This window comes from Triturus cristatus, chromosome 2_1, assembly GCF_964204655.1.
Source record: "Triturus cristatus chromosome 2_1, aTriCri1.1, whole genome shotgun sequence".
Lineage (NCBI taxonomy): Eukaryota > Metazoa > Chordata > Amphibia > Caudata > Salamandridae > Triturus > Triturus cristatus.
Genome location: NC_140581.1, coordinates 384,449,611 through 384,476,116, shown reverse-complemented (window position 1 = coordinate 384,476,116; position 26,506 = coordinate 384,449,611). Strand labels below are relative to the sequence as shown.

At 43.6% G+C, this 26,506-nt stretch overlaps 1 long non-coding RNA gene across 1 annotated transcript in view; it reads left to right on the top strand.

Annotated features, from left to right (window-relative positions):
• The window catches only part of LOC146865350 (uncharacterized), a 305,614-nt gene that overhangs the window by 177,694 nt on the left and 101,414 nt on the right, over positions 1-26,506 (top strand). The gene's annotated exons all lie outside the window — the stretch shown is intronic.

Below are 26,506 nucleotides of genomic sequence, written 5' to 3'. Positions count from 1 at the left end.
GGCTGCAGTATGGCACGGGGAGGTGCGTTGAGTGACTTATGAGCAGTGCCCCAAGGCCACAGTGCAGGCAGTGGCATCGAGGTCAACGTGAAGGGGCATAGTTGGGGATATCAGGGCGGTGATGTGAGGCGAGGCGGTGCGAAGTGCGGTGCCCTTAGGTCACGTGTATGCAACGGCTCGGTGGCGATGTCAGGTGGTGACGGTGAGACCAAGGTTGCGGTACGAAGACGGCAGTGCTCTCTGTGATGCCAACAGGTCACGGAGCCAGGAGCGGTGTCGTTGATGGCATCTGGTTACTTTTTCTTCTGTTGCAGCACAAAACACACAGTTCCCAGTGTTGGTAGCAAATGATCGTGAAGTCTTTGCTGTTCCTGAGACTTCTTTAACAGGGGGCAAGCTCTACCTCAAACCCTTGGAGTAACTCAGGAAAATGAGTTGTAGAAAGTCCATGCCAGTAATTTTACTGCCCAAGACCGAAGCAGCCACTGCAGGCCAACACAGTGAAGCACACAGCAAAGTGTCAGTTTCTCCTGACAACTTTTCCAGCTCTTCTTCTTCTTGGCAGGTTTCTTAGTACATAAGAGTTATAAAGGTCTGGGGTCAATACCCCAATATTTGTACTACTTTTCCCTTTGAGATTTTAGGCAGTAAGTCCCTCGTTGTGTTCGCTCTAGTCCAGCTTAACTACAGGAGGTGGAGACATCATTGTGAAGAGCAGACGCATCCTATTTATGTGCTAGTGAAAAACTCCTCCCACCACTCCAAATGCAAAAAGGTCTATTCAGCCTGGCTATTAGTCACCCAGGAAAGGCAGGACACACCTCAACCCCACTAGTGACTGCCTGGTGTGAATGCACATCCATAGTTCCTGTCACTCCAAAACCAGATGGTGAATACACAAACAGGCAGAGACACAAAGGATGGTTAAAAAAGAAAATGCCCACTTTCTAAAAGTGGCATTTTCAAAAAAACCATTTAAAAAAACACATTTACTAAAAGATGTGTCTTTAAATACTGAGCCCAGGGAGCCTGACCTTCATTTCTCAATCTTTTCCCAATTGAAAGTTACACTTGTAAAATGTTACAAGGCAGCTCCAATGATCACTTATGAGAAAGACAGCCTTTCAATAGTGAAACACGAAATGCACAATATTTCACCATCAGGACATGTAAAACTCACCAGTTCATGTCCTACCTTTCACATACACTGCACCCTACCAATGGGGGTACCTTGGGCCTACCGTAGGGGTGCTTTACATGTAAGAAAAGGGAAGATTAGGGCCTGGCAAGTGGGTGCACTTACCAGGTCGACATTGCAGTTAAAAGCTGTGCGCGCAGACTCGGCAGTGGCAAGCCTGAGACACATTTGAAAGGCTCCTGTGGGTGGCACAATCAGTGTTGCAGGCTTACTAGTATCATTTGATTTACAGGTCCGGGGGACACACATACAGTGCACTTGCACTTTGGCACTGACCAACAGTGGCAAAGTGCCCAAAGTACCTAAAGCAACAAAAGCGAAATCCAGCACCCAGTAAAAAAATACAGGCAGTAGAGGCAAAAAGACAAGGGAAACCACACCAAGGATGTCAGGTCTAACAATGTGTTTGATTTTTGTATGACTTGAGATGAGCTGTTGTACTTAGGAATGCCCCGATGAGCTTCAAATGGAAAAAAGGTAGCTCCAAGCACCAGGCGTTTATGGTGATATGGTATATTTATGGTCATAGTAGCATCTGAACCATTTTGGTTGGACCTAGTGCTGTGACGTTATTTTAGGGGCGTATACCATCTTTCCGATTTCTTAATCTATGCCAAACTTTTCTCTCTGTGCTCTAAGGTTTGTCTTGTGGAATCAGTCATGTTTCTTTGTTGCAGCGTCCTGCGAAGACTAACCCATGTTTTCAAAATGTAAGTTCACATACATCACGACTAGCATGTGCTTTGTAACAAGAGCCCTTGTGAATGCATGCTAATGGGCACTTCAGGATAAATAGGCCGTGCTTCGTGCTCTCTTTATTAGGGCGTTGGGGTAGAGGCTGTGAGGAATATTTGAGAACATGTTTAAAACGCATCTTCAGAAACAACAAATACCTCAGTGTTTATTAGCAGTGTTGTTGTGTGCATAATTAGATTAACATATGGCAAAGGTGGCATAGATTATTAAATCCTCTGTCGTCTAGTCGAGGACTGCTCTATTAGGCGCAAAGTATGAGAGGATTAGATTATGCCAGCTCTACCAAGATGGGCATAATTCATGTTTCTTGAAACACTGGTGTTCACTGTCAGCAACAGCAACACAGGGCCTGCCAATAGCACTCGTCCTGCCTGCTGGGTCCCTCTCTGTAACTGCCAAAGTCTATGGCCCACAGGGAATGCCAGGATATTCAAATACCTCTACAGGTAGTTTCAAAACTCTTAAACACAAGCATGGTTCCTCCCCCACCAAATTCAATGGGACAGAACATGAAGGGTTCTCTCCATGACAGAAATTATTTTAACACTAGAGCAAAAAAGTTAAATATCAAAATACACATTTGCGCACACCTTTCCACCTGGTGCAAATTCCACCTGCATACGTTTTATGTTTTAGATTTCATGTGGATATGTAAGGTTTTTAAACAGTTATATAGTAAAACTCCGGGAGCCTCCTCTGAATCCCTTAAATGCCTGCAATGTGATTAAAACAAGTATATCAAGCCAAAAGCATGGCCATAGCTAGCTATGGAAGTGAAATCTGGGGACACATTGCTGCGGATTCCCTCCAGGTGGCTGAGGATGACTTTCTGAAGCGCATGTTGTGTGTTCCGCGCGGAATACCCAATCTAGCGGTCCATGAGGAATTGGAGGTTCCCTAACTATGTGATGCCCTTGCGCTGCGCCCTCTGGTGTTTTGGTTGAGGTGCTGGTTGAACAAAGAGTTAACTCTTAACCATTTAATTTTAAGAGTGCATGTCCCTCGATAATGCATCTCGAATTCCCTGACTTAATTACATTAAAAGCAGCCTGGAAGGGGTAGGGCGCGCTGATCTATTTTGTAACCCTGAATACATTGTTAAGAAGGACGTGGAATTAATTAGGGTAGCCTTCTTAACCTCAAGGAAATTGGACAGGGAGGCGCAGGAGATGTTGAAACCAAGTGTCCGTACGTTTTTAATGCTCAAAACAATTCCGTCAACGGAACCTTATCTAATGGGTTCTTATTAACTAGGTTCCGGATGAACCTTTTTCACCTTTTGCTGGCCAGGCCTAAGGGATACAGTAGAGGTCAAGTGCTAGCTCCCTGTGGATGCGACCGACAGTCTCCACAGGATCTGCTGCATTTTATGTTTTTATGTAAGTTTTATGAAACCCCTCTAAGGTATTTCTTGGTTCCCATTTTGAAAAGATTGCATTTTATTCAGGCCCGTCCTGCCCTAATGTATCTTCAATTGTTGAAAGAGGACCGCATTATTTTTATAGTGGGGTTTTTAAAAGCTACTGTGAAATCCAGGGCCTGTATGGATGTTTAAAAAATGAGTGATTTATGTAGAATCTATTAATTTAAAAGGACTAGCGTGCACCATAAAGTAAATAAAACAGGAAGTTATGTTTTCCGGGCACATTGCACTTTAAGGTTTTGAACAATTGGGGAGGCCGGGTATTGGGTTTTATCCATAAATTGTGTATAGGGTCTAACTTTTTAAATCATGTTTTAACGTATCATTGTTTTTATGTACTTGTAACTTTTGTAACTTTTATGGTTTTCCGACGTGAAACCGAATAAAGTTTATTTGATTGATTGATTGATTGACTAAAACATAGGAGACATCCAATGAGAGCTGTCATCAGGCATTGAGGGGAGCATCTTAATGGTTTAATAGCTGCAAGCACAATGCATGTTTTGTAAATGATGCACTTTGTTGGGTTATATCACTTTTCCTTTCACCATCTCACAGAGTAGATGCCCAGATGTGCACTTTGTACATTATCTCCTCTACAGGAAAACCATATTATCAAAGATGGCGGCTGTCACTCCCACAGACAAGAGTCAGAGTTACATAAAAGCTGTCCTAATGAGAAATGATTCACAGCCATCCTGCAAAGCAGAGCACACCACAAATATTTCCTCCTTAAAGTAGATATTATGATCTAAATGGGGGGTGGCTGCTTAATGCATGCACTTCCGCTGCAGGACGAATATGATCCCATGTGCAAAACCACTTCCCCATTTCCAGCAAATCCATCCCCCTTCCCATCCTGTTAATCTGTTGACTGGAGTAAAGATCCGACCCTTTCTAAGATGGAAAGAGGAATGAAAGGAGGTTATGAATGTACTTGTACAATCTCACTTGTTAAGGGCGTTCAGAAACATCCAATGGTACCCACCCCTTGAAACACCTTCAGACTTCCATTGTTTCACACCATGAGTGGGTTTATGGGTGAAGAGATCGCTATACCTGCCCAAATCTTTGTGGAGTCCTGGCAGAGGTGAAACAAGTACATTCGGTCAAAAATGTACTTTTACGATCAAATTTTATTTTCTAAATAATTTGGTAATTAAATACAACATTGTTCGCTTGGAAGAGAACATTGGCAATATGTGTCACAGAGATTATTTAACATGTTAAGGGGCTTTGATTACCTACCTATACTTCAACAATTAAATTCATATAATAAGTAGAGCACATGCAGTGAATTTTGATTCAGGCATGAGAATAAAGCCCAATATGTTTGTTCGCACCTGCTTCCCTGTATAACCACTTTCCATCACAGTTCTGTCAGGTGTGGAGTAATATATTCTTCATGGTACAGCACACATTTCTTCCAATGCTTACTCACACAGAACTAGAATTAAGAGGGGTATTTCGGATGAAGAGCAACAATAAAACACTTGGCTATCCACCAAGGCTGAATAGAAAGAGGAATAACCACCATCACTGGAAGTTATACTTTAGTGTGTGGAGAGCTAGTTAACAGGGTTACTAAAAGGTGGGGGACTATGCACAAATGCATTTTTAAGAAGCCCTTTAGTACTCTTTCCCATATTTTACATGTCTTTGAAATTTGGCCACAAAACATTCAAAATGGGAATATTCAGCTATATTCAGATAGAATGAATTCAAATAGAAAAGGACTGTGTCCTCCATGCACTTTTATTAATTGGGTGTTTTGGGACTGATTCACAAAGGCATTTAAAAGTGTGTAAAAGAGAATCAATGGCTGTACTTTTGAAAGCTTTTGTGATCCTATTTGTATATATAGTCTGATCCCTTGGAGAGGGACTAAACGGGAGGAGGTGTCCACATTCCTGAACTTGTGACCTGGGTAGTAATTACATTTTAGCATTTTAACCCACAAATATTGTCAATGTGGGCAAAGCACGTTATCCCACTGTGCCTAAAAATGTAAATCTATAACATCCATTGACAGTCAATAGGTCTTGCATTTAAATCTGGGGAGAGGAGTTGGCCTAACGGCTAAGGTGGTTGACCTCGAATCTGGGTAACCGGGTTCCAGTCTCGGCAATGTCGCTGAAAATCCTGTGATTCTGGGCAAATCACTTAATCTCCCCATGCCTAATAAAAATTAATGTGTCCTAATGTAACGCAACTGGTGCTATGTAAAATGCTCTGATACCCGAGACCTTCGGGTCAAGTTCGCACTATATAAAAAAAAAGGCTAGTGCTGACCTATTGGCTTTGCCAGTGGTTGCTGTGTGTAGTAACACATGCATGTGTATCTGGCGCGATTCAAATGTGCATGTGTGCATACAGCAGACATCTTCCCAACCCTTGTAGATGGCTGCCTTGGGCGCACATTCATGTGTCATGATGCCATTGGTGTCTGTTTTACTTTACCATTCCATCATGGCTGACAGTCATGTTGAAATGATAACATGAAAACTAGCGAGTTCAGCCAAACTCAATAGGTCTTGCTAGCATTTTCTGTTACAAACCAGAACTATCTGTTTGCAACCCAATAGAGCTTTATTCTATAATATCTGTGTTTTAAAATATACTACCCTTTTCTATAATAGCATGAAAAATAGTGCTGTATGTTCTCTCTCTGACTCTCGCCAGTATAAATAAGAACTACTATGAGGAATTAAGACACTGTTGATTGTTGCAGGGCTTTATTGGGAGTACATACATTACATACAAGATAGACATGAGTGTAAGCCAACATAAGAGCACTAAATCCTTAGCATACATGTATTTGTCAGGCATAGGGCATGAAAACGAAACTAAGGTTCTGAAAGGTCATGTGTGAGATCACCATATTGTTTTCAGATATTACTTTCAGAGCTACAGGTTATATTTAGAATACAGAGAATCAAGAATGTCTATTCTCTGAAAGCTGCAGGACTAGGTGCAGCGATTGGAGCCGCGAGGCCATCCGGCCACACACGAATCAGGCTTAGTAGGAAATACAAATGGCAATGGGTAAATGCCAGAATACTGTCCGACCGCAGGCCTGATGGCTTTCTAAGGTATGGGGGATAATTAAAAGGCTTGGCATATACATATTTTGGGTATTCTAGAAACCAAACCGCCAGCCAATGCAATAACTACAATAACTAAGAGGCTGATAACATATATGCAGGTAATAGGCAGGTACCAGACTAATCTAATAGAGAAAGCAGAGAAATGTGATATAAAATATTCAAGGTATTTATTATATTCACCTTGTTATATATTATGACGACTGATTACCATCATTCAGATACACATGATTTGTGTACGAATAGTAAACAATAAATAATCTTTTATTGTGAAGTGCCATATAATGTTTAAACTCCCTCTGCAGATGAAAGTGGGTCTACACATTTTGATATTTGGATATGACTGACCTCTTCAATTTACATTACACTAATTCTATGCGAAACTCCCTGTAATTAATGTTTACTGCAGGAAATCGGGATGCATCGCCTTAGCAAGTTTTTCAAAGATTAAACCGTAGGGTGATTTTCACTTTTACTGCCAGGGGTGGATTCATCTGGTGTGCATCACATGTCACCACAATAGAATAAAGTTCATGATCATTGGATTACCCAGCATAATCCCATTTCATTGTTCGCTATACACTGGCCACTGAATAATTTATATTTTTTTATTTTGATAAATTCTTTTTGTTTAACATTTGCTCAGTTTGGTTGGACTTTTCCAGCAATATGTTTAACTTCTCAAGACACATACAGAAGACTGCAGTACCGCACTATTATTTGAGCAACTCCACTGCAAGGTCAAGGTAACATGGCATTCACGTTAGATGAACACACATCACTCAATCGACAGGCTGCGCTGTCGCATGCAAATATTTATCAAATCTTCTGAGTGTCAGTTCAGAGACAGCCAGCCAAACCGTCATGCGCAGTGAAGGGAGTGCCCACCACTCCCCTACCAGCAGTGTTATCTCCTGGACCCACCCCCAAGTCTCGTCAGAGTCCTGGGGGTGAGTCCAGGGGATTAAAATAAAACCATGATAAAATAGGTTAAAAACCCCTTTTATTAATGTTTTATTTGAGTGTGATAGCGGGGGGAGCGGCGCTCCTCCATTCTAATGGAGCTCCGCCGCCGTCTGCATACATGGATAAAGGCAGCATTTCTATTCAAGGCACAACTTATGTTTAAACAGACACATTTCATGTAAATACAAAACATGTCTTCATTAGAAATGGGGTCTCTAATTGGCAAAGGTATGCACCTTTGTCCAAGTAGGGACCCTTGCTTCTAGTCAGGGTAAGGGGAATACACACTTTAGATAACCCCTGCTCACCCCTTGGTAGCTTGACATGAGCAGGCAGGCTTATCCAAAAGGCAAAGAGTGAAGTATTTGTACTCAGAACACACAGTAACACAGTGAAAAACACCACAAAGGGACACCACGCTAGTTTACAAAAATAAGATCTAAACCAAACCAGATCAAAACGACAAAAATCCAACAAGCATATATCAAAATGGCACATAAAACAATTACTTGCTGAAATAGCACTTGTAGAAACAAATTACTCCACCTGGGGCTATTACAACATTGTAACAGGCATGCATCCAAAGTATGGCTCCGACCAAGAGGTGTGCGGCTTCGTGCAGGGAGTCACGCAGACCCCCAAACAACAGTACCTTGCAAACAAAGTCTATGGACGATGCACGGCATCGTGGAGGTGAGGCATCGATGCCGAGGTCGAAGCCAATTCCCTGGTTGCCACAGGGGAGGGGAGGTGTTGTGTCTGCAAGTAAGTGACGTGTCAAGTCTAGGACAGGAGAAGTCGGCAGTGAGGCTTTGGTTTCGGAGAGGCAGTGCGTAGTTGAAGAGTTTGTGAAGTCACCCTCATAGCTTATTGGCTCAGCGATAGCGGGATGCTGGCACTGGTGGGGATGGCATTAGTGCTTTTTCTGGAGTCGGCGAAGGCGTTGAAGGGCTTTGGAACTGCAGTGCAGGCCGGGAGGTGCGTTGGGCACTTCACGAACGGTGCCCCTGGCCTCAGTGCAGATCGCGGCATCACTGGCAGCGGTGCTGACAGCGTAGAAGTTGTTTTTCTTGGTTTCTTTTAGTTTCTTCCAGCTCCCATATGCAGGAACAACCTCCAGAGGCCCAAAACTGGAATAGGCATCTCCTGCCAGGCCAGAAATTCCAGCAGTGGAGTTCAGGAGAGCTGGTGGTGAAGTATTTGTCCAAAGACTTGAGAACAGGTGGCCAGCACACACAAGCCCTTGGAGATTCTTCTTCAAGCAGGTTCTCAGCAAAGTTCCAGTCTTTGTCCTTTTCCTTGGCAGAAGCAGCAACTACAGGCCAACCCAGCAACGCGCACAGCAAAGGGGCACTACTCCTCCTCACAGCTCTTCTCCTTGGCAAAAGATTCCTCATGAGTCCATAAGTGATCTAACTCTTTGGGGTTTAAGGTTCACTACTTATACTCAGTGGTTGCTGGTCCATAGGGGCACCGGGGCAGCGCCCCACTAGGCAATCAAGTCAACACGAAAAGAAACTGCTCACTGAATCGGGAAGCAAGAATGTAAGCAGACGAATTGACAGCTTTGACAATTCGTCTGTTTACATTTCCGGCCTGTGCTGGCAGCTGCTTCACAGGTGAAAGTGCGCATGACAGTCAACAAACGCACAGCGCACGCAGGCGAGAGCAGCAGGAGTCCAGATGGAGTCCGACTGCGCATCTGCGAGAAGAGCGATTTTTATTTCAGCTCCCCCACTCCATTCACAATACATTAGGTATGCTGCGCATGCCTAGTGTGGTGCAGGCGGTGTGAAGATGGGATCCTGCCCGGCGGTGACGTACAGTCGCCCCGTGCCCTGTCAAATGGCAGGATACAGCCGAGTAGCCTCCCCCAGTCGCATCCAGTCTTCTGATTTGCCAGTCAAGCAAAAGAGCAGGGAGAAGTTAGTTCCCACGTCTTGTGAGAGGAATCGTGATGCGACGCAGGACCGGAGCAGGAGATGCCTGGTAAGTTTATTTGTTTTTTTTTAATCTATCATTAAATTAAACGCCTCCCCCCCCCCCCATGCGTGCCCCCCGAGTCATGCCGGCCACGACTGTGTGCCTTTGTGTTTTTGAATTATTGCTGCTTTGTCAAATTGCTGAGGACAGGTCAGTTGTAAACGCGAAGTGGAGAGCAGACATTACACGTTTTGCGTTGGGCTGATGCATTCAAGGGTTGCTAATTTACTCTGGGGATAGGAGGAGAATCACGCAGTTAGGTTCTAGTACGGTACTTGCTCGGGCCCACCCACTCCACAAAACAGGGTACTGTCCCTGACATGATGTCCCCTAGCTTGGAGATGCTTATGATGGCCCATTTTTCAATGCAGGTGCATACGGTGCTGCGTGAAATGGGAATTGAGGTGGGGCACTCTCGGCATATCATATCTCTTTATGTTGGTGATGCGTTGTTTTATCTTAGAAAGCTTAGTACATTGGTGATGGCATTACTTAGAGCTGCTTCGTGAGCTTGGCAAAGTGTCTGGCCTCCAAATTAACAAACGAAAGTCCTTGCTGACTTGTGTGCCAGGGAAAGGTTGCCTGACCTGGGGTTGAAATGGAAGGTGGAGAAGTTATATCTTGGTGTGATGGTGGTGCATACGTGTAAGAAACAGCCACAGTATAATATTGAGAGGGTCACTGGTGCACTGCTGGCCTCTGGCCGTTTTAGGAATGCGCTCCAATCATTGATGGGTAGAGTTGCGGACTGCAAGATGGTGTTTTTGCCTCACAATGCTTGTACGTGATTCAAAATTCACTGTGTACCCTGCACACAGGGGTGTTCCAACAGTTAAATTCCCTTCTTACCAGGCGTATCTAGGTGGGAAAGTGGACTAGAGTAGCGCACCTGACAGTGATGAGGGGATATGAGTATGGTGGACTTAGTGTGTCGAATTTGGAATGCTATTATTATGCTTCTCGCAGCAGCACGCTGTGAAATGGATGGATGAAGAGGACAATTGGGAGAAGGACCTCCTAGCGGGGTTGGTGGAAGGGAACATGCTCCCTGGGTTCCAGGGTGGCCAGAGAGAGCGCCTTAAGTGGTGCGACAGACAGCAGCAGTGTGGCATAGGGTGGTGTCCGTGTTGTTAAAGAGTGCTGCAGAGGTGCACATCGTGAAGCAGCCCCTTCCACGTATCACAGTAGTGAGAGTCCTCTGACGTAGGAATGCTGGTCCAACCTGAATTTTACTTTGGCATGCGATGGACGGCAGGAAATGTGTGTGTGTGTGTGTGTTTTTTTTTTTACTGAAAATAACCTCTGGAACACTAACCCAACAGTGGTCTGTCAGAAGTAAGTTGCTTGTTAGATGTTGGGCGGCTTCAGCACTTGCTTTTAAAAGTTTTGCGACCTGGTTTTCCACAGTTAGAGTTGCTTGCAACGAGATGGGTGTTTCTTTTCTGTGTCTGTTTCAGTCGATTCAGCTGGTTTGACTTTTACGAGCAATTTTGTAACACCGTCCACTCGCTTTCCATTCACACAAAAACTCACCTTCAATGCATCTGCCCTGCAGTAATAATTTGTGTGTTTACTGTACTCCCGTGCTTGGCTGGCATTTTTCCATGTGTTTCACCCTCACTTTCCAGGCTCGCCAATTACAGAAACCTTGCACTAAATTAATTTCTATTTCACGTTTGTACATCAGTGTCATGTTAAGGATTTTGGTGGTCCTCGGCAACAAATATTTTAGGGGAGCTGTTTGGAACAACTTTGAATTGTATTTGTGCTTTTATGATTGACTGATTTAGTACATCAGCATGAGCGCTTTTTCTGCAAACCATTTTTAGGCGCTGGAATGTATTAATGTTACACTGTCACTCCCGGGCACTGCCGCTACACCACCAGTTAATGTTTCTGTATGCAGCTCAACGAGATAATAAAATGTACATTAAAGATTCTAATAGTTATAACAGGTAAATGCTAGGTCTAGTTTAACGCCTGCTGCAGTTAGTTAATATAAGTAGAAAACTCATAAGTCCAGGGAAATGCCTTCCACCGAGCAGCGAAATTGTACAGTCCTTTCTGGCTGCGCAGGCTGGCGGTAGTTGTGTGCATTGCTGTATAGATCTGAATAATGGCCTCACATTTACAAACATGCAAATACGCCCGTGATGTATATTCAGTGAGAACGGCTTGTTTCATGTGTATGCCTAAATAATATTTAATGCATTAAACATCCACGCATTTAGCTCGCTGTCTACATAGTGCCTCTTCTAATTGCTGAAGTGATAGAAACTGTTTCACTCTTGTTCGCACCCTGCCGAGGATGGCATGCTAAACACATTTATCTTCCGCGGGACACCGAGGGCTGCTGTATCCGTGTCGCCTTCTCCGTCTGCGCCACTTATCCAAGCCATCCAGCCCAGGGCTCGAAATCTAAGCCCTGTCACTTCTGGTTAAAGGCCCGGCTGCAAATGAAAGGAGTCTGGTCTCCCTAAGTGAAAGTGAAAGCCCCTTCTCCTGCAGAGCTCAGCCCTGGTCGGACACGAGTGTGGGCACCTTATATCCTTGCTAATTTACTAACTATTTTGAGCAAAGCCTGCAGCACTTCCGGGATAGTGTCACACTCTCAAATTTGCTTGAAAATGCACTATTTGCCTACTCTTTTTTTCAAAATTTTCTCGGGGGAGAACCCCATAGCCCCGTAGGAGGTTCTGACTCGCTCGCTACGCTCGCTCGCCGCAGTGAAGTACGACAATTGTTTTATGCCTCACCACTTTCAAATGTCACCACCCGCCACTGCTTATACTGCATTTTGTCTTTGTTTTCTTTGTGGCAAGGGTCTCTTTAGCCCAGTCCAAACCAGTTCTGTCCTCTCTAGTGCAGCATAACTACAGGAGGTAGAGACAGCATTGTACAGAGGAGACACTACCCATTCAGGAGTAAGTGAAACTCCTTTCACCACTCTCAATGCAGCCTATATAACTCAGCTCTGAGTCACCCACGAAAATCAGGACACACTCAATCCCCCTTGTGGCTGTCTACAATGAATGCACATCCCCAGCCCCTGTCACTCCAAAACCAGACAGTCAATCCACAAACCAGCAGAGGCACACAGAATGATTAAATAAGAAAATGCATACTTTCTAAAAGTACCATTAAATATAATGGAGTTACTCTGTGTATCTCTCAGAACTTGGGTATACAGTTATGAGCTACAAACAGTTCTGTTGGGTAAAGGAATTGTAAATAATGTAATTCATTAAACATTAAACACTGGAAGGGCCTATAAATAAGCCCATTCACCTTCTGGGAAACTTCTCCTGACTCTAATAACACCAATCTTTGAAGAAAATAATATCTTAAACCCATCAACACAACACAAACATCAAATCAAATTATGTTTTACATATATTATTTTAAATACATTAAAATATATATACATATCTTTTCATATTTCTATTTTTCTTATGTCACCCTAAGTGGGAAAGGTATGCCCAGACGTAGGTCCCATGCTCATCACACCACTGGATTCAAGCTAGTCTGGCTGATGAGGGATGATGCCCCGAAACCGGTCACAGGATGCTTGGTTCTGGTCCAGGGAGGACCTGGTTTGGCAGTTTGGGTGGGACTCTTCCCATGAGTAACAGGGTCAGGACTGATTTGCATATGACTGGGTCCAAACTGGTGTGGCGATCAAAAGAACGATGGATTAAACCCAGATCTTTGTGACTGAGGTGAATGTTGACATTGTTCAGCATTCCCTCCATCATTTGTTCCTTTTGCTTTTATCACGCTAAGTGGGAACAGTATTCCCAGATGTGGGTCCAGTGCTCACTGTGCCACTGGATTCAAGCTAGCCTGGTTGATGAGGGGTGATGCCACGAAACCGGTCCCAGGATGCTTGTTTCCGGTCCAGGGAGAACCTGGCTTGGCCGAACTGTTCCCATGAGGAACAGGGTCAAGGCTGATTTGCATATGGCTGGATCCATACTGGGGTAGTGTGGTGAGCAAAAGAATGATGGATTACAGCCAGATCTTTGTGAATGGGAGTGAATGATTGCATTGTTTAGCGCTCCGTCCATCATTTGTTCTTTTTGCTGCAGGCCCACTAGTAGCATTTGATTTACAGGCCCTGGCACACTCAGTGCACTTTACTAGGGACTTACCAGTAAATCAAATATGCCAATCATGGATAATCAATCATAAAAACAATTTCCCTAGGGATCCTTGCACTTTGACACTGATCAGCAGTGGCAAATTGCCCAAAGCATCTAAGCCAGCAAAAACGAAATCCAGCTCAGCATCAAAAATACAGGAGGTAGAGGCAAAAAGTCAGGGGAAATCATGCCAAGGATGCCAAGTCTAACATTCTCTACAAAGAAAATGTCAGCTTGTATACTGTGATTGAAAATGTTGCATATTTTGCCATGTATGAGAAAATTTAGCGAATAAATATTTCCCTGTGTAATGAGAAGGAGAATTGATACCATATCACCTTGGCGACCGGGCTGAATTGAGGAAGATAAACATTTAGCAGAGGACAATCAATGGTATCCCTGGTGAATTTATACCACATTGGCAAAGTTAACATTTTTCAAATGTTCTTCTAACAGAGAAGTGAGACTATCAGGAGAAGGATCTAATCACAGTATATTCTCTTCATCAATTGCCTGTGTAACATCCTGTGCGCTAATCACTATATTCTCCTCATCAATTGCCTGTGTAACATCCTGTGCGCTAGTGCATAAATATATAGTGGGCACCCCAGTAGCATTTCTTAGCTAGCGGGCCATGTGATAAGAACGAATAAAACAATTTAAAAAATGAGTAAGAAGGGCAGGGAGCATCAAAAGTCGGGTAGTGGTGCGTTTGGGTGTGTGGAGTGTGACTGGTACGTAGCAAAAGTAAATTACTTTTTTTAAGCAGTTCACATCCGTGATATTCCATAGGTTGATACCACGGAGGACGGACAACCCTGTTAGCCAGTGAGTAAGCCATCTGAATCACTGTTTTGATGGCTGATAGGGCTGTTCGGAGGCCGATTTGTATGTAGGTACATGTGTCTTTGTGTGTTTGTGATGTGAATTGTGTTGTAGCATAAGTTATTTTACAAATATGTATGTTTTACTTTCCTGTGAATAAGCACTTTCCACAGTAATGTGCTGGATCTTGCATAGGATAAAGCAAACGCAGGGGATTTTCATTCTTAAAAACTCTGTTCTTCAGAAGTTAGTAAATATTGTATCAATGTTAAGAAGTGTTAGTATCTTATTACTATAACTTTGGATAAAAGCTTTCTGTCATGGAAACACAATTTCCTTTTTTTCTAAATTGGTAGACATCTACTTGTGGTGAATATCCTGTATGTAAGTACTATTGTGCATTTCTAGAGTACCTCAATGTACCTATTTTTTTATCTCTTTAAGAAGAAGCTTTACATATCCTATTAAACGAAAGCAAGAGCAATGCAACGCCATTTCAACATCACTGCTTTCAATCAATCATTTCAAGAGAAACAAAGTGCTTTGAATTCTTGGACGGGGTCATCTAATGTACATTTTGCTACATTCTCTAAAGTGTCTCTAGAACTGAACCAACAAAACAAGCATTGGCAGCCGATAGGTCATCTGTTTGTTAAGGAACGCGTTTGGTAATAATTGGGTGACTTTTTGTGTGTTGCTATCAGCTGTCCTAGAAAAGAAATACTATAGTTTATGCAACAATCTTGGCTACAACCATATGGAAGCTGGGAGCGAGGCCCTTTTACTGAAAACACAGTACTCTCAAAGTTTAAGTTGCCATTCTAAGTGGGAAATTGAAGGCATACACTGCACATTATTGCATAGCAGACATATTTGACAGAGGAACAATGGGGCAGATTTACAAGCCCCTTGTGACAACTTTATGCTGCCGTTGCGTCACTTCTGTGACGCAGCGGCATCGTAAAGAATGCGCCACGTTGCAACATATTTACAACGTGACGCATCGAGGGAGAGACTTCACGTTGTAAAGCCCTGTGCTACATTATACCTTGGTCAGGGTGGGCGTTCTCATGCAGGAAAGCCTCGTAAAAGTGACGCAGTGAAATCTACGAGATTTCACTGAGTCACTTTAACAAAGCCACTGTGTCAAAACCTTGCACCGGCTTGAAGCAGGCATAAGGAGTGACGCAGCATGTTAGGAATAGGCATTCCTAACCATTGCTGGAGTTGCGTCTTACTAGCGACACGACTCCAGCAATGCACTGCCCTTACACCAAACAGATGCATCACACATCTGTCTATCCTTGTACCACGGTGCGCCGCATTGTAAATGTGGTGCATCCATGGTGGCACAAGGTTTTTTTAAATCTTGCAAATGAACTGGCGCATCCCTGATAATTTACAGCGATGTGCCAGTTCTTGTAAATCTGCTCCAATATTTCATTACATCTTTAAGAAAGTCCATGTGCATGTGTCTGTACTTTACGTTCAAACGGCTGCAAATCCAAAAACATGAGCTAAGACACCAAAGAGAAACAAATGAACGGGCAAGGGAAATTGGTGATTAGTATTGTGTCTTTATGAAAAGCTAGGACATTCAAATAGCAAGCACTTACTAAACAGAAATTCCCAAAACAAGCAATGAAAATGTCACAGTGCAGCATAGCAAATACATCAAGACTCAACTACAAGCAACACAACGCGCTACAATTGCAAGAATTACTGGATGCTCCATCAATAAAACTTAATGGGAACACAAATAAAGAAATGTAACACTATACACAATGCAAAGGCCTTTACGGACAGACAAGCAAAGCAATGGCAACCAATGAAAGACACACAAAAGCCAGTGACTATTAGGGGCTGAGCCACGGCTCACTCGCTCACTGTAATAATTCATATTGTTCTTTGCAAAGAACTGAGGACAAATCCTTTTACTAACACGAAAAGGATGGGTGCAAGGTCAATGACCAAGAGATTTACAGAAAAGTCCTAAGAATTCCTATCTTGCTGCTATTAGCTGACATACTATGAGAGAAAATGCGAACATTCTCTGTATGGATTTAGTTACAGAGTCTCTCCCCCAAGAATATGATTACAGTCGTTCTTTAAGTTTAACGTTAACACAGCATTCAACTGCCTTTAATCGGGAAGGAGTCCTTTCCAGTAAAATATTTTACCTAATAAAGCAGCGTAGATAAAGGATTAAAAATGGACAGCCCATCCTTCACTGTGAACATCCCTGAGATGATTAGAGTGCAAAAGCAAATGTTTATTTTAATATTTGAAGATTTCCATCTTTGCTGCAGTTTGCACCACCCTAGTGATATGTTATCTAATTAATCAATCAATCAATCAATCATAGCATTTGTTTGTAAAGCGCACTACATACCCGTGAGGGTCTCAAGGCGCTGGGGGTGGGGGGGAATGCTGCTACTGTTCGAAGAGCCAGGTCTTGAGGAGTCTCCTGAAGGTTCGGAGATCTTCGGTCTGCCGTAGGTGGATGGGGAGGGTGTTCCATGTCTTGACGGCGAGGTGGGAGAATGATCTGCCACCGGCGGTCACTCTTCGGATGCGGGGGACGGTGGCGAGGGCGCGGTCTGTGGAGCGAAGCTGGCAGGCAGGGTGTAGAGGCTGAGTCGGCAGTTGAGGTACGCTGGTCCGGTGTCGTGGAGTGCTTTGTGTGCGTGGGTGAGGAGCTTGAACGTTATCCTCTTGTTGATGGAGAGCCAGTGCAGGTCTCTTAGGTGGGGTGTGATGTGGTTGCAGCGGGGATGTCGAGGATCAGGCATGCAGAGGCGTTCTGGATGAGTTGGAGCCATTTCAGGAGTTTGGCTGGGGCTCCTGCGTAGAGTGCATTGCCGTAGTCCAGTCTACTGCTGACGAGGGCCTGGGTGACCGTCCTTCTAGTTTCGGTGGGGATCCACTTGAAGATCATGCGAAGCATGCGGAGGGTGTTGAAGCAGGAGGAGGAGACGGCGTTGACCTGCTTCGTCATGGAGAGTGTGGAGTCGAGGATGACCCCTAGGTTTCGTGCATGGTTGGTGGGTGTAGGGGGTGCTCCTAGTGCCGACGACCACCAGGAGTCGTCCCATACATATGTATATGAAGCATCTCTCTAGTGTATAGTGTAAGCTATACATTAGAGCGATGCTTCATATACGTCTGTTAACGAGAAAAGTATTCATATTCAGATATAGCATTCCCTCCTCAACACACTTTCTGGGTTCTACAAGTTTTTTGAGAATTTTCTTTCCCCCCTCTTTTATTTTGCTGACGTATTACTATTAGAACCCAGGCAACTAAGTAAAAATGTACATACATATATGTATCATAGCTAGTTCTATGCGATGCTGGGAAGGCGTGGGCTGCGAATAGAAATAAAGCTATAGGGGCAGATTTACAAGAAAGTGACGCATCTGTACAGATGCGTCACTTTCCCTGCTCCACCCTTAGAAACCCTTGCGCCACCATAGATGCACCATATTTACAATACGGCGCACTATGGCGCAAGGATTGACAGATGCGTCACAAATTCTGACACATCTGTTGGCGGAAAAGTCACGCATTTGCTGGAGTCGTGTCGCAAGCACGACGCAACTCCAGCAATGCGTGTTGATGCCTATTCCCACTACACTGCATCACTACTTACACCTGCTTGAAGCAGGCGTAATGTTTTGATGCAGTGGCGTCCTAAAAGTGGTGCAGTGAAATCTTGTAGATTTCACTGAGTCACTTTTACGAGGCCTTCCAGCATGGGAACTCCCACCCTGCATACATTATACCTGACGCAGGTATAATGTGACGCAGGGCTTTACAACGTGACGCATCTCCCTATATGCGTCACGTTGTAAATAGGCCGCATTGTTTGCGCCGCTGTTGCGTTAAAAAAGTGACGCAACTGCAGTGGAAAAGTTACACAAGGGGCTTGTCAATCTGCCCCTAAGTTTCAACTATTAAGTCAGCGAGTTTCTTCTCAAGCAGTTTGTTCTTCGCCTTCCGCCGAAGGTTGGCGGGATATGGCCGTCTGGGACTCCGTCGTCAAGGCCTTCGTATTTCTTTTATCCACTTCATGAGGAGAGGAGCACGCGAGGGCCGGTGTTCGTCATCCGGTTAGGAGAGACGAGAGATGATGGGCGCGCGCTGATTGATGCACGCGCCTGGCAGTGCGTGGGAGCACTGAAACTTCCTTGTCCGTGCGCTGTTGCTGCTGCCTGTACTGAAAAACAAACATATTCTGGAGGAAAGTCATCGTTTCTTTCCCATTGCTGAACAACTCCAGCGTAGGCCCGTGTCACATGGGTGTGCCGGTACCGCACTGTACGGTGTTTGTGCTTAGATTTTCATAATAATTGAAAATTAAGGATTTCGCATTTTTCATTCATCAAAATAAAAATTAAATAAATGACATTGTGTAAAAATGCTGGTATTCGGGTTCTTATTACATAATAGCAGCAGTAATATTTATTACTGTCGGTGTACAATCAGGCCTGGTTTCTGTCTTATGGCAAAGACCCAGTGAGCCATCTGTGCCCTCGAGTCCACTGTATCGTTGATCAGTGTCACCCATGCCACGGCACCTGCTTTCCGACCCTGCTGGTGCTGTCAGTGCTGTAATACATGTCGTGCTGCCCGCCTGTGGCAGAGGACTGCAGTGACAGCGCACTGCGCTTTTATTACAAAGATGAGCACCTGGAGCGTGGTCCACAGTGCATTATGCACTCAGCTTCGGCTCTTGTAATATATGGCAGTACTCAGCAGAAGTTAAAGAAAGATGAAACGTGGACCTTTGGCAAGCATGTGTATCTCTTGACAGGTCTTTTTTTATTTCTGTCTTCATAATGTACAAATCTTTTCGACGCCACTTCATCTAGATGCATGTGAGCAATGGGTTAGTTGAATTGCTACATACGTAAGCACATATAGTTTACTGTGTAGATAAACCTTTTAAAAAAAACATTAAAATACATATTTTGGAGGCCTTTCAATCCGTTTCAAAGATAGAACTCATTAAACATCCAATCAGACTTTCGATGGTTTATTATTGCTAAGTTTATTTGTGAATTCATTCTTCCAGAACGCATCTGGCCACCAAGCGTTTTGCGCCCATATACAATCAAGTACGACGCTTCCTCAGGACCTTTTTCAGTTTGAATGCGCTGATTCACAAACTCGTTCAATCTCGTCATCAAGATCAGTGTCTGTCTTCATATTATAATAATGTTGTTCTGTCGGTCCAATATAACAATAAAAAGAATAAGTAAACTGTGAAGCTTTATCACCAGCTGGCATGATGACCGCCATCCGATGAGGAGGCAAATGGAAGACTCACTGGGCGTTTAAAGGACTTTCTGAAAAGGATGGATAGACCCCGAAACGATTTGTCTTTTAGTGTTGGTTGAAGATAGTGCCAGCTGAGTTCAGCACTAAATCAGTTTGTAGAGGCCTGATGGTCCTCTAAAATAGACATTATGTCCACCCCCTTTGTTGTATGAAAATAGGATGTATTCAGGGACATCTTAAGGATTTTGGTGTCCCTAGGCTAAACTTAGAACAGATTTGAATTTATGATCCAATTTCAGCTCTTTCGTACCCTCTTCGGGCAGGTCACTGACAGTGCACAGGTGCACTGGTCCAAATTCTAAGGCTGGGGCCCTGGGCCAGAACCCTCTTTGCCCATGCCTTAAAACGTCTCTGAGCCTATTTTGTTGAAAGTCATGTCCTACAAATAGCTCTCCACACACCAAAGTACAGCTTCCTATGATGGTGGCTCTTCCTTTTTCTTCTACTGTGGTGGTTGTTCCTCTTACCTCTACGGTGTGTTTATGTCACTGACTGGGCCTGACTGGCTGTGGCGGGCACCGGGCAGTTCCCTGGTGGGCCGCCAGGGTGGGAGCCGGTTTTGTGCCCCTGGTGGGCCGTTTTTGTCACAGGGCCGTTTTTGTAACATAGCTGCAATATTGGCCCCTGTAACAAAATCGTCTGAAACCGGGCGCTGGCAAACAGCTGGGCTGCACCCCCAACTCCCCGGGGCCCGGCCGAGCACTTTGCCAGGGCCGGTTTTGGTTCCCAGTCTAGCCCTGGTCACTGATGCAAATTCTGTGCCACATTTCTGTGACCTAACCCAAAAGACTGCAATGTCAACTGAGATAGAGGAACCTCCCCTTCATGAGGTATGTCTGGCTATTTCAGTGGAGGGACTTCGCCCCACAAGCCCCAGAGCTGAAAAATAATATGGTAATAAGTTATTTATTACCATTCTATTTTTCAGCAACCCAATCCAAACTAAGTACCAGGACAGGGTGGAGCCATCTTTGCCGAGTGGCAGCAGCAGGGAGCTGCTTGCTTTAAAATGCTTATGTCTCTTTGGCCAGCCATCTTTGAATGGTCAGCCAGACATGCGCATTTTAAATGTCTCTAACCTAGCTGTCTTAGAGAAAACGCAAGCCTCCAGTGCTCGTAGGATTGCTGAGAGAGCCTGCTCTGTCCAATCCTGGTGCTGCTCTCATGCTGTGAGAGCAGCACCAGGATTGGGTTGTGCAGTTTCCTGCATCCGGAGCTTCAAGAAGACACCCGAGGGAGGAGAATGGTGCACTGCGCGTGGAAGCTAAGTCTATCTTCTTCATTTATTTCTTTGTGGCCCACCACCCTCAGTAAATGCCAGCCACCATTGACATCATGTTTATGGATCAGAGCACATGCAAGGACAGCCTCTCAGTGCCCAGAGTACACACATCCCAGCAAATCCAGTCCCATATATGCAAAACAAAATGTGGGGAGATAATGTCTTAAGATGCATTTTCCTACACTGAAAAGAGAGGCCGCTAGCATAATTCAAATTGCAGGGCCGCTAACAATCCCCAATAGATCTTAATTAAAAATCTTCCAATTATCATCCTCATGTTCAAGTTGTTAGTGATGGTAATGGAATGCATACGATTTGCAGTAGCTGGAGGCAAGTTTCAGTACAGCTGGACCCACATTCTGTCCTGAGTGCTCTTCACTTGCTGCATCCCATGACAGTGCTCATCATGAGGTAATGGCTTATTTGAACAGCCTCGAGGCAGGAGTCTCTTAAAGAGCAGATTGAGTTCCTCTGTCAGGTCTGGATTAGGATCTCTTCACTCCTCGGATCTTCCCACACTTTTTTACCCACTGACATTTTTATGATGAATTATAGGTATCAATGCCTAAAATAAGAGGATAAATAATACTTGAGCTTAGTCGGGGGTTCTGGCTGGTGTGTATTCAACAGTGCAATTTCATTGCAAAATTACTTAACACACAGTCAGATAAAAGCGGAGTTACAATGGAGTAGTGGAGAAGTGTCCTCATACTCCATGTCGCGTCCATTGGCAGCCGATAGCATAAATACTCGATTTCAAATCAGGTTATTCACAGTAGCGAAAGACTCAAAGACTCTTTTCACCATTTTGACGCATAGCAGTGCCTGTTTCCTTGATGCTTGCTCAAATGTCTGAGATTGTATTCTAAAACCTTTTATAGTATGAATGTGGTGCACATTGGATAATACACATACGGATATGTTTAGTCTGTGTCTTTAACTGCACTATATATGTCTAATGTTTTCTTAAAAGCGGAGGAAGAATGTTATTTACTGTAGTTTAATAGCTACAAAAAGAACAACAGTCGAATAGCCATGGCTATGTGTTAATGTTGATGAGTGAGGGAGTCAGGTGGAGGATGGGCTGAGCATGGCTGCTCCTGGTGGGGCTTTTCTTATCATCTTATTTTAAAAATCTACGTATCTAATCTACCTTGGAACTGGACGTCTTCTTTGTACAACCCTCTGACTTCTCTTCCTTCCAAGGTAGATGGTTGTGAGGCGTGGCGCAGATACAGCAATTTCTGAAATCCCTGATTAGCAAATGTGCCTGTGCTTTCTTACTTTATACTATTGGAGCAGCACAACTTAGGCTCCACCCTTATACAATCACAGAAGTGCAACGTTTACGTGCACTCAGCACTGTATACTCTGTGTGCCTTAACTTTATTAACGTAGAGTGAAGCATTCAAATGTACTCCTGAAGTGCATTCATTGTAGAAAACTGGAGATATTAATGTTTAGTTCAATTATGAAAACAAGTATTTCTCATTTATATTTGCACATATGTCTTAAGCCATTCTTTGAAAACGCATTGCATATGTAACCATTAACGTATTTATTCTTGTTGCTTTTATTTTGAAGTTATACATGCACCTATAGTCATGTATTCGATGTGGCCATGGTAAATGTTTAACTAAACTTACCATGGCTAGCCTTCATTTCTGAACAGGACATTTATTTTGTTTGCCATGCACATTATTTCCTTTGCAGGTGCGCTTTTGTGATTTTGTAAGTAGAGAAAGGAGTGTTATGTATTAGAGATAGTGAGGACTGAGAAGAGTAATACTGGCAACAATAGGGCAATTTAAGGAGCAGGAGAAGCCGCCTATTCATCGCATATCAGAAACGGGGGGAAACTCAACGTTGCTGATGCTATACAAGTTCTGTGGATTTGGAAATTCTGAAGATCCTGCAGTTGTATCTACTGGTCCTTGGAGGAGTGGGGCAAAACATGGCTGGTGGCGAGGTATCCGTGTATTTTAATTAGGGTTCACCCTCTTAGATGTTAGAGCAGATCCCTTTTGGGTTCGAGTGGTGCAGACCGTCATACTCGTTCTGTCCTCGCAAGTGTGTAGCTCCTGCGAAACACTGATGAACTTTGTTTTCTTGAAGATTTCTTACTCAAATCTTTGCTATACTTACACCTTCCCTCAATTCAAATTTCCTTGAGATCTTTTGTTCCAGCCCATCCTCGCTTTAGATATAGAGCTGGAATAGATGATTTTAGAATCTACCTATGTTTAGGAAGGAGGAGCAGAGCTTCTCAGAAGAACACCAATTCCAAAATCCCGGCATCTGCACTGTTCTGACTGTCGTTATTTTATGCTTCATGCTATTGAGTCCGAATTTGCTTCAACGCCTTGATTTGCTGGTCGTACTTCCTCACATTTATAGCATGCTCTTGATTTTTGTATCTACTGGAATAAATACGAACTAGTAATAAACCCACTTAACTCTAGTTACCGATTTCTGATCCTTACTGTGTGGCCAAATGGGTTGCATGTACTTTAAATTGTTTATCTAAATATCGAATCCCTTTTGCCTCTCAGTCAACCAAAAAGATCTTTCACGTGAGAAATGGAAACTGCTTCCTGCGCGCCCACACTTTCATTAATGTGATTCTGCATTAAAAAAAAATTATAACCAGATCCTCAAACCTTGTTATTTTATAAGGTAATGTCTCCGTTGCCAAAAAAGCAGCTTCTCATTTTTAGAATTTTATGACTCATTTGTTTTAGATGCTGGGCTCTAAATGTTGCATAATTCAGGGTTCAGCAATACTTAAAATTTGGAGGTTTGTTTAAATAAAACCCTTATAATTCTAAAACGGCTCAGAAAGGGGCAATGACGTTCTAAACACTATTATTATCATCAACTGTACTTCTATGAAATGCTAACTTCAACACTATTATGCTTCAGGACTGATAGTGAGGAACCAAGGTTACAGGCACAGATAAATGAAGTTTCATAAGACAGCAATCATGGAAAGCTTATCTTTGGATAGGTTTCAGAGGGAAGTGAGTAATGTTTATAACATCAAAGGTCTGACTGCATATTTCTGAATAGAATATTCAGTATATTTTGTTTAGTTCTGTTGAATATTCCCAATTAGTTTATTTTCTTTCATTTAGGGGCCTGTTCACAGAAAGTAGGAAAGCTACTCTTGAATATTTACATTTACATCACAGTGTAGAGTTCATACATTTTGGATTCACAGACTCCCCAAGGAATCCTCATGCAAACCTGTGTTTGGAACAGGTTTCCATGAGGATTCCTTGGGAAATCACATCTGCTGGAGGACTTCACACAGGATGAACAGAATCCCCCATTCAAATACCCCCTTTTTTGTTTCTTTTTTTGTAGTTGTGGAAAATATTTTTCCACTTGGAGAAACCTCTTCCTTTGCACTTGGGGGTGATTCACTTCCCTCTGCAGCATAGAAAGGATATTTGCACCAGCACTTGGCTGACAAAAAATAAATTCCTTTTCAGGCTGGAAAGAAATGGGGAATTATAAAAGTTTGTGGACAAGAACCTTTGTGGGCTTCCACAAACGTCCAGGGCGAACTGTGCCTTGATGTGCCCTGATTCCCACTCCTGGAGGCGCAGAGACATCTGCACTCATGCTGCAGATCACCACATCCACGAAGGGCTCCCACTGGCCAGGGACCTCTTTCTTCATTCTTGATAGGGGCAACTACGTTGAATTTGGTTGTTAACGCATATTTATGGTCAGATGTACATTTGTGAATAGGCCCATACATTTGAATCCTACTGTGCTGGCCCAACTATGTGGGCCTACTTTACAATGATGTGTCTTTGCTGGTTCATACGTCACAGTCTTGTAATGTAAACTGAATAACATGACCATGACTTACACAATCATTCGTCAGTCTTCAGTACTCACTCTGGGTTGAAAAGGCCCACATGGGGCCTGAACGCCTTTTAATTTTTAAAAAAGTGGTGACGCCAATGAGTGCTGGCAATGCACTGCAAGGGCTGCCTTCCTTTCAAACATCACCACATCTACAGATGTGGTGTGGCATATTCATGGATGCTGGTGCCACACAATGAGCTGCTAATAAGACTGATACATCCCTCACGAAAAGGGTTTAGAGGAAGCATCCGAGATATTCTGCTACTGGAAGCCCTTCCTCATGTGCTGGCTGTGTGCACCCATGCGGCACAGGGACATGTCTGAACTCTGAGACCCTCCCATCTCATGCTCATTGTGCAACTACAGAATGATGCATTTTTCTCTGTGCCTTTAAGTTAAGGTGGACTAAGATATATCAAGAAATATGTTCTATTTAGTACATCATCGGCACACTATCATCAGCACGGTACGCTCGGGCAGGATTTGATCTAGCAAGTTGGCTCTGCTAGTCCAATTATTTCGAAAGCCATCCGATTGTGCATAGTCAAATGACATTTTACATCCATCCCTCAGTATTTCCTCCTTTGTTCGCAGTGTCCCCCAACATGGGATTGAACACTGGTAACCCTATTCTTCCCTTTAATAGTTTTGCCATCACTATCCAGGCAGCATGGAGTCTGTACCAAACTCAAGCACTGTAGGCATCACATGAGGTTAAAGAGTATCCGCTGCTTCCTTATAATCTGGCTACCAAGGAAGTCACCAAAGATGAGAGGTTTCAGTCTAAGCGACCCAGGTTCAGATGGGCACAGTGCCTCCACTTCACATGTGCCCCTCTGGCTACCAGTGCACTCAGGCCCAGCTCGCCTATCCTTGTAGGACCCCTTTCTTGGCCTCCCTCCTCCAGTCAGTGGTGTCCCTGAATCAGGACTCCGAGGATCCCCTAATATTGTTGTGGAATTTAGGCATTTTAATTCCTGAAACATTATTCTAACTACATGTGGCTGTGCTTTCCTTGTATCCACTCATGTAAACCACATTCATGAGCATCACAATCACTCTTTGCAGAGTAGAAACGATAGGTAGCTTTTTAAAATGTTTTTTATGTGTAAATGTAGCCAATACATAGTCTTCAATTTGGAAAGCAACATCTTCTCTGTATTATCCATATGACAGGTCACTCGACACTAGAATTCTGCCGACTGTTCAAGTTGCTGTGTGTTTGTGACAAATTCCAAGTCCAAGAAAATGATTGTGTGCTTGGCTCTTGTCTTTCGAAAGCCTCAAAAAGTATTGCTTGCATTGTGGGAAGCAGTGAAGTTGCTTATGGCTTCACAGAGAGAGTTCTGTAAATGAATTCCACTTCCAAAGTCTTCTGAAATAGAATTTAAGGGTCTGTTTTTTCTCTCTACCATTAATTAGCAGTCTCATGATGATGAGCTTTAGACTCATGTTTTAAAACACAACTCTGAGTCAATCCTCCTTTCATGTTGCTTTTAGTTACATGCCATTGCCGTTGTCATCATGGCAGCTACATCTTTATTGCAAAAATCATCCTGCAGAGAGGTTGCCATTAATCTGCACTGGCATGGCGTGGCCTCTGCA